The sequence below is a fragment of the Myotis daubentonii genome, chromosome 2, assembly GCF_963259705.1.
Source record: "Myotis daubentonii chromosome 2, mMyoDau2.1, whole genome shotgun sequence".
NCBI lineage: Eukaryota > Metazoa > Chordata > Mammalia > Chiroptera > Vespertilionidae > Myotis > Myotis daubentonii.
This window is the reverse complement of record NC_081841.1, coordinates 120,758,809-120,770,934: the sequence shown is the minus strand read 5'-3', so window position 1 is coordinate 120,770,934 and position 12,126 is coordinate 120,758,809. Positions and strand designations below refer to the sequence as shown.

General features: G+C 43.7%; 1 protein-coding gene and 1 non-coding gene across 5 annotated transcripts in view; one reads left to right on the top strand and one right to left on the bottom strand.

The window, feature by feature from the left end:
- The window catches only part of NBEA (neurobeachin), a 990,744-nt gene that overhangs the window by 446,247 nt on the left and 532,371 nt on the right, over positions 1–12,126 (top strand). The window lies entirely within an intron of this gene.
- On the bottom strand, positions 8,244–8,376 carry LOC132228971 (small nucleolar RNA SNORA66). Its single transcript, XR_009451560.1, has one exon. It is a non-coding gene; the product is annotated as a small nucleolar RNA SNORA66 (small nucleolar RNA).

Sequence of the window (12,126 nt, the reverse complement as noted above, 5' to 3'; positions counted from 1 at the left end):
GGTAATATGCTAATTAGACTGGGAGACCTTCCAGGAAACCTTCCAGATGTTCTTCTGGACAAAGCCATGGTGGTGGGGCTGAGGTAGAGGCGGTTAGAGGCCAAGAGGGGAGGGACGTTGTGGGTGATCAGGCTGGTGGGGGGCAGGGCCGTTGGGGGTAAGCAGACCAACAGGGAGGCCAGTTGGGGGCAAGCAAGCCATCAGTGGGGGTCAGTTGGAGGTGATCAGGACAGCAGGGGGGGCAGTTGGGGACAAGCAGGCCAGTGGGGAGGGCAGGTGGGGGCAAGCAGGCCACCAAAGGGGGCAGTTGGGGGTGATCAGGCTGGCGGGGGGGGGGATTTGGGGGCAAGCAGGCCAGCAGGCAGAGTGGTTAGGGGCAATCAGGCAGGCAGGCAGGCAGGCAGGCAGGTGAGCGGTTAAGAGCCAGCAGTCCCAGATTGTGAGAGGGATGTCCAACTGCCAGTTTAGGCCCGATCCCTGTAAACCGGCAGTAGTACATCCTTCAAGGGGTCCCAGATTGGAGAGGGTGCAGGCCGGGCTGAGGCACACCCCCTCCCCTGTGCACAAATTTCATGCTCCGGGCCACTGGTACATATATAAAAGCCTAAACGACCATCACGACTGAACAACTGGAACGACCGGAATGACCAGAATGCGCACTGACCAGCAGGGGGAAGATGCTCAATGCAGGAGCTGTCCCCTAATGGTCAGTGCGCTCCCACAGCCAACCTGCTGCAGCCCCTCTCCCTGGCTGGCCAACCTCCTACGGCCCCTCCCACCAGCCAGCCAACCTCCTGTAGCCCTTCTTCCCAGACAGCCAACCACCTGCAGTCCCTACCCCTGCCGGACGGCCCTCCCCCCTTCATAGGCCCCGATCAGGAGGCTGGCCAGCCAACCTCCTGGGGACAACCCCCCCAATAGGCCTCCATCACCGGCCAAGCCAAGGGACCCATCGTTCACGAATTCGTGCACTGGACCTCTAGTCCATCTATAATATAAGATATACATGGTATCAGCAGATGCATGGGAGAAATGGTAGAGAACAAGAGAGCATCTGAGGATCCTTGTCTACAAATACTCTGTGGAAAACCAAGAGAGTGCCAATTTAAAGGACACCTGCTAAAACAAGGAAGCTTTTTATACACTATAATAGCAGATGAGTTCAAGGGTTCCAGGGTAAGGCTTCCATAGCTAGAGCCATCTGGACCCCATGAGAAATTAACCAACCAAAGTTCTCTTCCAAGACAAAGTCTTACATTTACGTTAAACTACTATGAATAGAACTCAGACAAAGTGAAAGCCCAAATAAAAATGGAAAAGACAGACAGAGCTAGAATATCTTAGAAAGTAGGCTGTTATATTTTTTTTAACTCCATGAAAACAAACAAGTGGGATCTCTAGAATCTGAAGAAAAAGGGGGGGAAAAGCTATCTGAAAGTTCAGATATAATAATTGAACATAAAATAATAACCAGCAAAAAGGATCTTAATCCCATATATTGCAATAAGAAAAATGAAAAAAAGCCCCTCATACCATAAAAGCGTTCCAGAAAAAGGATAAGTTTTTAAATAAGCTGAAGGACATTAGAAAATAATACAGGATATGAAAGAACAATTTAAGTCAGAATTTAGAGAATCTCACAAATTATGTGATAGAACATAGGAAAGAATTCAAAATAAAGGAAAAAACAATTTTATGAATGAAGGCTAAATTAGAAGAAATAAAGTAATGAATAATCTTTACAGATAAGGAATAAGAGAAATTTTAGGTAAAAAAGATAATTTATGAATATTCAAAAAATAATGACTAAAGAGACTTGAAAAGATGAGGGACAAATTTAGAATATCTAACGTACATAAGAGTTTACAAAGGAAAAAAATACAAAAGCAAATAACAGGAAAATAATAGAATCAGTTATTCAAAGTAACTCCTAGAATTTAAAAAATTTAAAAAAAGGAGATTTTTCTCCTAGAAGAAAACATAGGCAATAAAATTTGGGACATTTCTCTTAGAAATATTTTTTCTGATATATGTTCTCATGCAGGGTAAACAAACAAAAAAAAATTAACAATGGGACTACATCAAACTAAAAAGTTTTTGCAAACAAAAGAAACCATCAACAAAATAGAAAGACAACCCACTTAATGGGAGAACATATTTGCCAATGCTACATAAAATAAGGGGTTAATATCCAAAATGTATATAGAATTCATACAACTGTACACCAAAATCACAAACAATCCAATTTAAAAATAGATACTTTTTCAATGAGGACATGCAGATGGCCAGTAGACATGAAAAAATGCTCGATGTCAGTAATCATCAGAGAGTGCAAATTAAAACTGCAGTGAGATATCACCTCACACCTGTAAGAATGGCTCTCATGAATAAAACAACAAAAAACAAGTGTTGGCCAAGATGTGGAGAAAAGGGCACCATTGTGCACTGTTGGTGGGAATGTGGACTTGTACAGCTATGGAAAACAGTGTGGAGGTTTCTCAAAAATTTAAAAATGAAACTGTCTTATGGCCCAGAAATTTCACTTCTGAGAATATATTCTAAGAAACCCAAAACACTAATTTGAAAGAATATGTGCACACTTATCTTATAGCAGTGTCATTTGCAAAACACAAGCTATGGAAGCAACCTAAGTGCCTATCAATAGACAAATGGATAAAAAAATTGTGGTACATATTTCAATAGAATAATATTCAACCATAAAAAAGAATGAAATTCTACAATTTGCAACAGCATGGATGGATCTAGATATTATTATACTAAATGAAATAAGTCAAAACAATACCATATGATTTCACTTATATGTGGAATCTAAAAAACAATATAAGCAAACAAGCAAAACAGAAACAGACACATAGATATAGAGAACACACTGACAGTTGTCAGAGGGGGAGGGGTTTGAGGAACTGGGTGAAACAGGTGAAGGGTTTGAGAAGTACAGATATGTGATTACAAAATAGGCACAGGGATGTATAGTACAGTATAGATATCATAGTCAATAATCTTATCTAATAAAAAGAAACATGCAAATTGACCATACCTCCATTACACCCACAAGCCAAACACACCAGCCAATCAGGAGCGAGTATGCAAATAAACCTAACCAAGATGGCAGCGGCCACGGAGCTGGAGCAAACAGGAGGCTTGGGTTGCCCCTGGCAATGGAGGAAGCCAAGCTTCCTGCCTGCCCTGGCTGGCTGTGGGCTCCACTCAAGGCTACAAAGATTCAATTATAGAAGATAAATAAATCCCAGATACCTGCTTCCAGCAGCTGTGGCCTCCACTCAAGGAGGGTCTGGGAGCCTGGGTTGCCTGGGGCCGTGGCCAGCTGGCAAACAGCCATCAGCCCCTCAACCAGGCTGGCCCAGCACCCCAGTGGGGACCCCCAACCTGAAAGGGGTGTGGCCAGCCATCAAACAGCCACCAGCTCCTCACCCAGGCTGGCCACACCGTCAGGGGGTGAGGGTCCCTGTTGGGGGCTTGGCCAGCCTGTAAACAGCCCTCAGCCCCTCACCCAGGCTGGCTAGGCACCCCATCGAGACTCCCATCCTGAAGGTGGTGTGGCCAGCCTGTAAACAGCCCTCAGTGCCTCACCAAGGCTGGCCAGGCACACCAGTGGGGACCCCCACCCTGAAGGGGGAGTGGTCAGCTTGAAAACAGCCCTCAGTCCCTCACCCAGGCTGGCCACGCCACCCCCAGCGAGGACCCTCACCCCATGAGGGCGTGGCCAGCTTGCAAACCACCACAGGCTCCTTACCCAGGCCGCCCCATGCCCCAAGGGAACCCCCACCCTGATCCAGACACCCTTCAGGGCAAACCAGCCACCAGGCCTCTATCTATACTAATAAAAGGGTAATATGCTAATTAGACTGGGAGACCTTCCAGACATTCTTCTGGACAAAGCCATGGTGGCGGGGCAGAGGTAGAGGCAGTTAGAGGCCAAGAGGGGAGGGAAGTTGTGGGTGATCAGGCTGGTGAGGGGAGGGGCCGTTGGGGGTAAGCAGATCAGCAGGGGTCCAGTTGGGGGCAAGCAAACCAGTGGGGAGGGAAGGTGGGAGTGAGCAGGCCAGCAGGGGGGGCAGTTGGGGGTGATCAGACTGGTGGGGGTGGGCATTTGGGGGCAAGCAGGCAGGCAGGCAGGAAGGTGAGCGGTTAGGAGTCAGCAGTCATGGATTGCGAGAGGGATGTCCAACTGCTGGTTTAGGCCTGATCCCTGTAAACCTGCAGTATGACATCCTTTGAGAGTCCCAAATTGGAGAGGGTGCAGACTCAGCTGAGGAACACCCCCTCCCCATGCAGGAATTTCATGCTTTGGGCCACTAGTCCTATACTAATAAAAGAGAAAAATGGTAATTGGCGTACGACCGATACCTTTTTCATTGGCTAATCAGTGAGATATGCAAATTAACTGCCAACTAAGATGGCAGTTAACCGCCAAAAAAGATGGCGGCTAATTTGCATATTGCAGGCAGGATGGTACAGCGCCATCAGAGAGCGGGTTGGGGGTGTGAATGCCAGCAGTCGCCCGAGACCGATTCAGCCGGCAAACCCGGACGCGAGCTGGCGGGGCGTCTGCGGCGTCTGCCTGCACTCACGCCCTCAACCCGCAGCGGGTTGAGGGCGTGAGTGCCGGTGGTCTCCCGGGACCCGATCACGCGGGCCAGCAGGGTGACTCGCCCCCAACCCGCTCTCCCGCCCAGCAGGGGACCCTCATTTCCCCCCATCACTGGTTCTGCCCCCAGCCCAGGCCTGACGCCTCTGTCAGAGGCGTCAGGCCTGGGCTGGGGTCAACACCTGAGGGCTCCCAGTATGTGAGAGGGGGCAGGCTGGGCTGAGGGACACTCCCCCCCTCCACACACACACACCCAGTGCACGAATTTCGTGCACCGGGCCCCTAGTATTGTAATAACTATTTATGGTGTCAGATGGGTACTTGACATACTGAGGGATCATTTTATAAAGTGTAGGATTTTCTAACCACTTTGCTGAACACCTGAAACCAGTCCTATAGAATAAAAAGCTAATATGCAAATAGACCGAACTGTAGAACGACCGGTTGCTATGACACACACTGACCACCAGCAGGCAGGCAGACAATGCAGGAGCTGCCCCCTGGTGGTCAGTGTGCTCCCACCAGGCCTGTAATATAAACTAATAGTGAATGCAAACTGTAATTGAAAAAATAAATAAAGAGGAGATTTTAAAAATTATTTTTAAATGTACTTTGAATATTTGAAAAAATTACACAGTTGACCAATATTGAGACATGGTCTAGTAAAGTCAATGCCTTTAAAAGGGAAAAAAAAAAATTGAGCTATCTATATAAAAATACAAATTAACTTACAAGTGAAAGAGAATCAAATTACCTTCATACATTTTGACAGACCTATTTTCTAACTAGAAGAAAATGGAATAGGGTATTTAAGATACTCACGTAAATGAGAGTGTCAGCAAACTGACTTTCATTTACAGAGACTGCAGATAAACTTTAATAATCAAAAATTCAGGGAATATGATTCCTTTGAATTGCTCCTTGGAATCCACTGTAGAACAAGTATCAGACAACCAAATTACTGGAAAGATGTCAACATAAGAACTCATGATGCCATCAAATATGGATGTGTTTGGAGAACCAACTAAATGGTTATATGGGAGACAATATAGAAATAATGGTTGTTCACTTGATAACTGAAAAAGTAGGGGGGGGCAGTAATTATATTTGTAGCACCATTATTGATATTTATATGAAATTGTTGCACAATGTTGGATAAAAACTAATTAGTATTATTGACATTCTAATTATTTTATGTCATGTACTCAAAAATCTGAATTCTCATTAAAGATGACCCAGATATAAAATAGAAGAGTTGAAGTGAAAGCATTTAGTTCTGAATTTAAAGTGAACATTATAAATGTGAAATTATTATGTACACAAATGCATGCCTATTCCCCCCCCACCACATACACACACACACACACACACACACACACACACACACACACACACACACATATATACTCTAGCCATATCTACTGTTTTGCCTAGACATCGTAACCAAGTCAGTAGCAGAGAGCACACCTAAAGTCCAGATTATAGTCCTGAAATATCATTTGCCTCTGAAAGAAACCAGAACTTGGAGAAATGAGTGATTTCAAGGCTGGGGTAGGAAATATTCATGATTCGCCCATACCATTTGGTGATACCAAAAACCAAGGGAGAGATTAAAGATTGTAAAGAAGGCTAAAGAGTTAACTTGAAGACATTCTTATTGGCCAAAGATGAAGCATTTTGAGCATTAGTAAGGATAATTACTACAATGAATATATTTAAATCTATGAGTTATAAGAGTGATTTTTTAAAATGATTTGGTGGAATTTAGAGAATAATAGGGAATGAACACATTATTTTGAAAACTGATAAAGGGAAAATGCATTCTGTCACTTTTTAAATGATGTCATTTGTATTATCAAGTCATTAATGAGAGAAGTTTCCTTTTTATCCTATATAATAAAAGGGTAATATGCAAATAGACTGAATGGCAGAACAACCGAACAACCAATCAAAGCATAATATGCTAACGATATGCTAAGGCTGCTCAACCACTCGCTTTGACATGCACTGGCCACCAGGGGGCAGACAGTCCACACATCGACCAGTCACTGTGATGTGCACTGACCACCAGGGGGCAGATGCTCCGACCAGTAGGTTAGCTTGCTGCTGGGGTCCAGCTGATCGGGACTGAGCAAGATGGGCCAAACATACCCTGGAGCCCTCCTGCAGTCCCTCCCCGGCCCAATTGTGCACCCATGGGGTCCCTTAGCCTGGCCTGCACCCTCCCACAATCCGAGACCTCTCAGGGGATGTCAGAGAACCAGTTTCAGCCCGATCTTGCAGGCCACTCCCCTTGGGAGGGCGCCAGACGCAGGGCTCATGGCTGGCAAGCGCTGCCATAGCAGCGCGAGCCTCTCCTAATCCAGACTGATTGGGCGCGAGCCCGCAGCAGGCACAGTGGGGCCAGGATGAGTGGGAAGGCAGGTAGGAGCTGCAGGTGGCATTGGACTACAGGTTTTGGCCCAATCCCTGCAGGCCACCCAGAGGGTCCCCACCTGTGCACGAATTTGTGCACCGGGCCTCTACTAGAAATACAAATATATGTGATAAATGATGAAAGGGTATTTCAGTTAAATTAATGTAAATTAGCATATCCTCAGGAATGAATCAATTTTAGCATAAATTGCTGCTAACACCACAGAAAGAGAAAACTAGACAACCAGATGGAGAAAATAACAATTGCTCATCAAGACTTACTGACCAAATGAATGAATGAATGGATACATGTATGAATTAATCAATTAAAATAAACCTGGATCTGATTAATCCTGTGTACCCAGCATTTTAAACTATATCATGAGAATTCCATCATCAAAATCAACCCTGTTGAAAATTCTGCAATACAAATGTCTTGGTTTCTTCAAAATACATTAAATGTGTAAAAAAAAAAAAAGTGATAGAAAGGGAAACTGTAAATTAAAAAGAGCTTTTTTGAGATATATAAAAAAATGGCAAAATTAAATTGTTTATAAATATAACTGAATTAGGTAGGTCATAAACTTCAAAGAAAAGCACAGTGATCAAAATGATGGTTTGTTACTAGAATGGAGAAGGTTGTAATTAGGACAGGACACATGGAGGGCTCTTGAGATACTTGGCAAAAGTCTGTTTTTTGAGCTATGTAGTGGTTACAGGGTATTCAACTGTGCTATATTTTAAAAAGTGTCTTTAATGCCCTCTCTGGAAAGATAAAATATGTAACGCCATTAAAGACATAAATAATGGTGAACTATGTCATGTTGTTAGTGTGAAGACAGTATGACAAAGAAGAAATTTATGTCCATAATAATACATCAACTTCAGGGAAAATTCTATTTCAAACAATCTCAAATTATTTTCATGGAATTTGATGAGCATTCTCATAAATTTCAACAGTTGGTCTGGCCAGCGTTGGCTCATTGGTTGAGTGTTGACCTGTGAATTAGGTGGTCACTGTTTGATTCTGGTCAGAGGCCTCTCACCAATATTTCTATCTCTCTCTCCCTCTCCTTCCTCTCTGAAATCAATAAAAATATACTTAAACATTTTTTTTCAACAGTTGAATGAGGGGTTCAATATAACCAAGATCATTTTATTTTTTTTATTTTTTATTTTTTTTTAAATTTTTTTTTTACACTGTACTAGGATAGAATGAACCACCTCAGTAGCTTCTGAGGTCAATATATTTCTATCACCACAATTACTTTAGCAAACCTGGTTCCCTTCACTTCTGCAACATCATGTAGAGTTAGTGATCGAGTTTGCACCCAAGATCATTTTAAAGGTAAAGGAGCTATTATTATTTAAGGAATGTGGTAGTGGCCCAATGATGAACAGATTGCTATGTCATAATAAATATCCAGAACACACACATTATGTGGCAGAGCTCCTATTGTTGCAGAAAGAGATGGACATTGAAACAAATGCAGCTAGATCAATTGGATATTGTTCGTTAATTAAAAACAAGAAAGAAATTGGATCCCTTCCTCATTAAATACATAAAAGTCACTACTAATGGGAAAAAGCAAAACATCAAATGTTGCAAAGAAGAAAATAGAGAAAAATGTCTGTACTGCCAAAGGCAAGAAATATTTCTTTAATTAAACATAAAAGCATAAAATGTACAGATAAATAAATTTAACCATATTAAAATGATTTAATATATCAGAAGACACCACCAAAAAGTTAAAAGATGGAGCCCTGGCTGGTGTTGCTCAGTTGGTTGGGCATAGTCCCATGCACTGAAAAGTTGCCAGTTCAATTCCTGGTCAGGGCACATGCGTGGGTAGTGGGTGTGATCCCTGTTGGGGCATGTGAAGGATGCAGCCAATTGATATTGTGCTCTCCCATTGATGTTTCTCTCTCTCTCTTCTCTGTCTCACTCCCTCTCCCTCTGTCTCTAAAGCATCAATAAAATAAATTTAAAGTTAAAAGATGAAGAGTGACATCAATATGATGGTGAACTAGGAAGCTCCAGGCTTTTGTTTTCCCATGGAATCAGTGAATAGACAACAATATGCAGATCAAAGTAGCTTTATCAAAACTCCAGGAAACATTTAAGAAGCTGCAGCAATTAAGCAAATGCTAAAAATGGTTGGAAAGTTCAGGGCATTTTGTTTGATCTTGTGCCATCTCTTCCACAATACAGTATAGAGTATAGCATACATACATGGCCAGGTGGAAATTACTGAATTCCTAGGTTGTTTTTTTTTTTCTAAGTGATGGCAGGAAAAGAGTGGAACTTGCTTGCAACAGTCTGGCTTGTCTGATGCTGCCCAAGTGACTGATTTCTGTTTTCCTATTTCAGAGCACTGATGGGAATAGTGGCATAGTTTGGATAGTAGGATAAAGACTCTGAAAGTAAGTGGTGGTCATCATGGCATATTACAGATGCAGAATGTCTGACCTATGAACAATTGGGGGCAAGGGATTATGGAACAAAATACAATAAAAATGCAAGTCATCTGAGAAGAAGCAAGTTTGAGACTCTTAAGACATTTAAAAGCAGTGGCCTATATAGGAACAGGGATAAAAGGGAATATATAGATCCAGGGGATGTACCAGTATATCCCAGAAAACATTTGAGAAGGCCTTCAGCCTTTAAGTCAGGCGAGTAGGTGAAGGCCTTTCCCTACACGAAGGCCATCAATACATCCTATGACAGGTGACTTTTAAATGCCAAGTATCATCAAAAATACACAATTCATACAAAGAATAGGGAAACATGGCTCATTCACAGGAGCAAAATAAATGAAGAAAGTAACCCTAAATAAATGCAGGCCTCAGTCTTACTTGACAAATAATTTTTAAAATGTGTCTTAAATATCTTTACTGAGAAAAAGAAAACACAGGCTGAAAACTAAATAAAAACAGGAACATATCCTAATCATAATATGCAGATTGACGAATGGCAGAAAGACTAGTCAGCGGGGGGCGGGGCCGACGAGCAGGTGGTTCCAGGCCAGCCAAGGCATGTGCCAGTGGGCAGAGGAAGGGGATGGCTATGGGGTGAGAGGGGGTGGCAGCAACCAGCAGTGGGGGATGGGGGCTGATGCCATCCCCTGATCGCCCACCAGGTCACCTCCCACAGAGGGAGGCCACCAGTGGCAGTGGTGCAATTGGGGGTGGGGCCAGCCGATTGCTGCCCACACCATCGCCTGATTGGCCTGCTGGTCACCTCCTGCAAAGGGAGGCCAGACTGCGGCTTAGGCCCACTCCCCACATTGGACATCCCCTGAGGGCTCCCGGACTATGAGAAGGCACAGGCCGGGCTGAAGGATACCTGCCCCCTCCCTCCCCGAGTGCACAAATTTTTGTACACCGGGCCTCTATTTTTTTAATAAAAAGGGAATATCAACAAAGAGGCATAAATTATAAAAAGAACCAAACAAATCCTGGAGCTGAAAAATACAGTACCGCAATTGAAAATTCACTAGAGGTATTTAAGATCTAACTTGATCTAGCAGAAGAAAGAATGAGTGGATTTGAAAACAAGGCATTTAAAATTATTGTTAGGGGAGCAAAAAGTTAAAAGAAGGAAGAAAAGTAAACAGAGTTTAAGGGACTTATGGATCATCATTTGGCATTATGGGAATCTCTGAAGAAGAAGAAAGAATGGGTCAGAAAGCATATTTGAAGAATCAATGGCTGAAAACTTCTCAAATTTGAATAAAGAGGAACACAAGTTTAAAAAGTTAAAGTTCCAGTAGAATAAATTTAAATAGACATATACTGAGATACATTATAATCCAACTGTGGAAAGTAGAAGAGAAGAAGGAAAGGAGGAGGAGGAGGAGGAGGAGGAGGAGGAGGAGGAGGAGGAGGAGGAGGAGGAGGAGGGGGGAGGAAGAAGCGAAAACCTAAAGGCTGTAAAACAGTGGTTCTCAACCTTCCTAATGCTTCGACCCTTTAATACAGTTCCTCATGTTGTGGTGACCCCCAACCATAAAATGATTTTCATTGCTACTTCATAACTGTAATTTTGCTACTGTTATGAATCAACACTAATAAAAGAGAAAAATGGTAATTGGCGTACGAGCTACCTTTTTCATTGGCTAATCAGGGCTATATGCAAATTAACTGCCAACTAAGATTGGCAGTTAATTTGCATATGTAGGCACAATGCAGGGAGGCGAAAGAGAAAGCAGGAAGAAGCCCCCTGCCACTGACAGTGATCGGAAACCCAGGGGGGAGCTAAGAGCTGGGAGGCAGGGCAAAGGCGGCCCTGGGGCCGCCTTTGCCCTGCCCCCCAGCCATGATCGGAGAATCAGGTGCCTTTGCCGCCCTGGCCAGTGATAGCAGGAAGTAGGGGTGGAGCCAGCGATGGGAGCTGGGCACGGTCGAAGCTGGCAGTCCCGGGAGCTAGGGGTCCCTTGCCTGGGCCTAAAGTGGAGCCCCCGATCGTGGGGCCGCTGCAGCTGCGGGTCCCCGCTGCCCGGGCCGGACGCCTAGGCCAGAGGCATCAGGCCTGGGCAAGGGGCCGATCCTGCGATTGGAGGGTGATGGGGGTCAATGCCTGAGGGCTCCCAGTATGTGAGAGGGGGAAGGCTGGGCTGAGGGACACTCCCCCACACACACACCCAGTGCACGAATTTCATGCACCGGGCCCCTAGTTGTAATATAAATATCTGATATGTAGGATCTATTTAGGTGACCCCTGTGAAAGGGTCGTTCAACCCCCAAAAGGGTCATGACCCACAGGTTGAGAACCGCTGCTGTAAGAGAAAATGATTTGTTACATACAAGCAAGCTTCTGTAAGATTGTCAACAGATTTTTCAACAGAAAGCCTACATGCTTGAAAGCAGTGGGATAATATATTTGAGGAAAAAAAACAAAACATCTGTTGATTAAGAATACCATATACATCACAACTGTGCTTCAAAAATGGAGAAATTAATAATTTCCCAGATAAACAAAATTGAAGGAATTGATTATCACTAGATCTAATCTGGAGAAAATGATAAAAAGAGTCATTATAATTGTAACAAAAGGATTCCAGACAATGACTTGACGATAT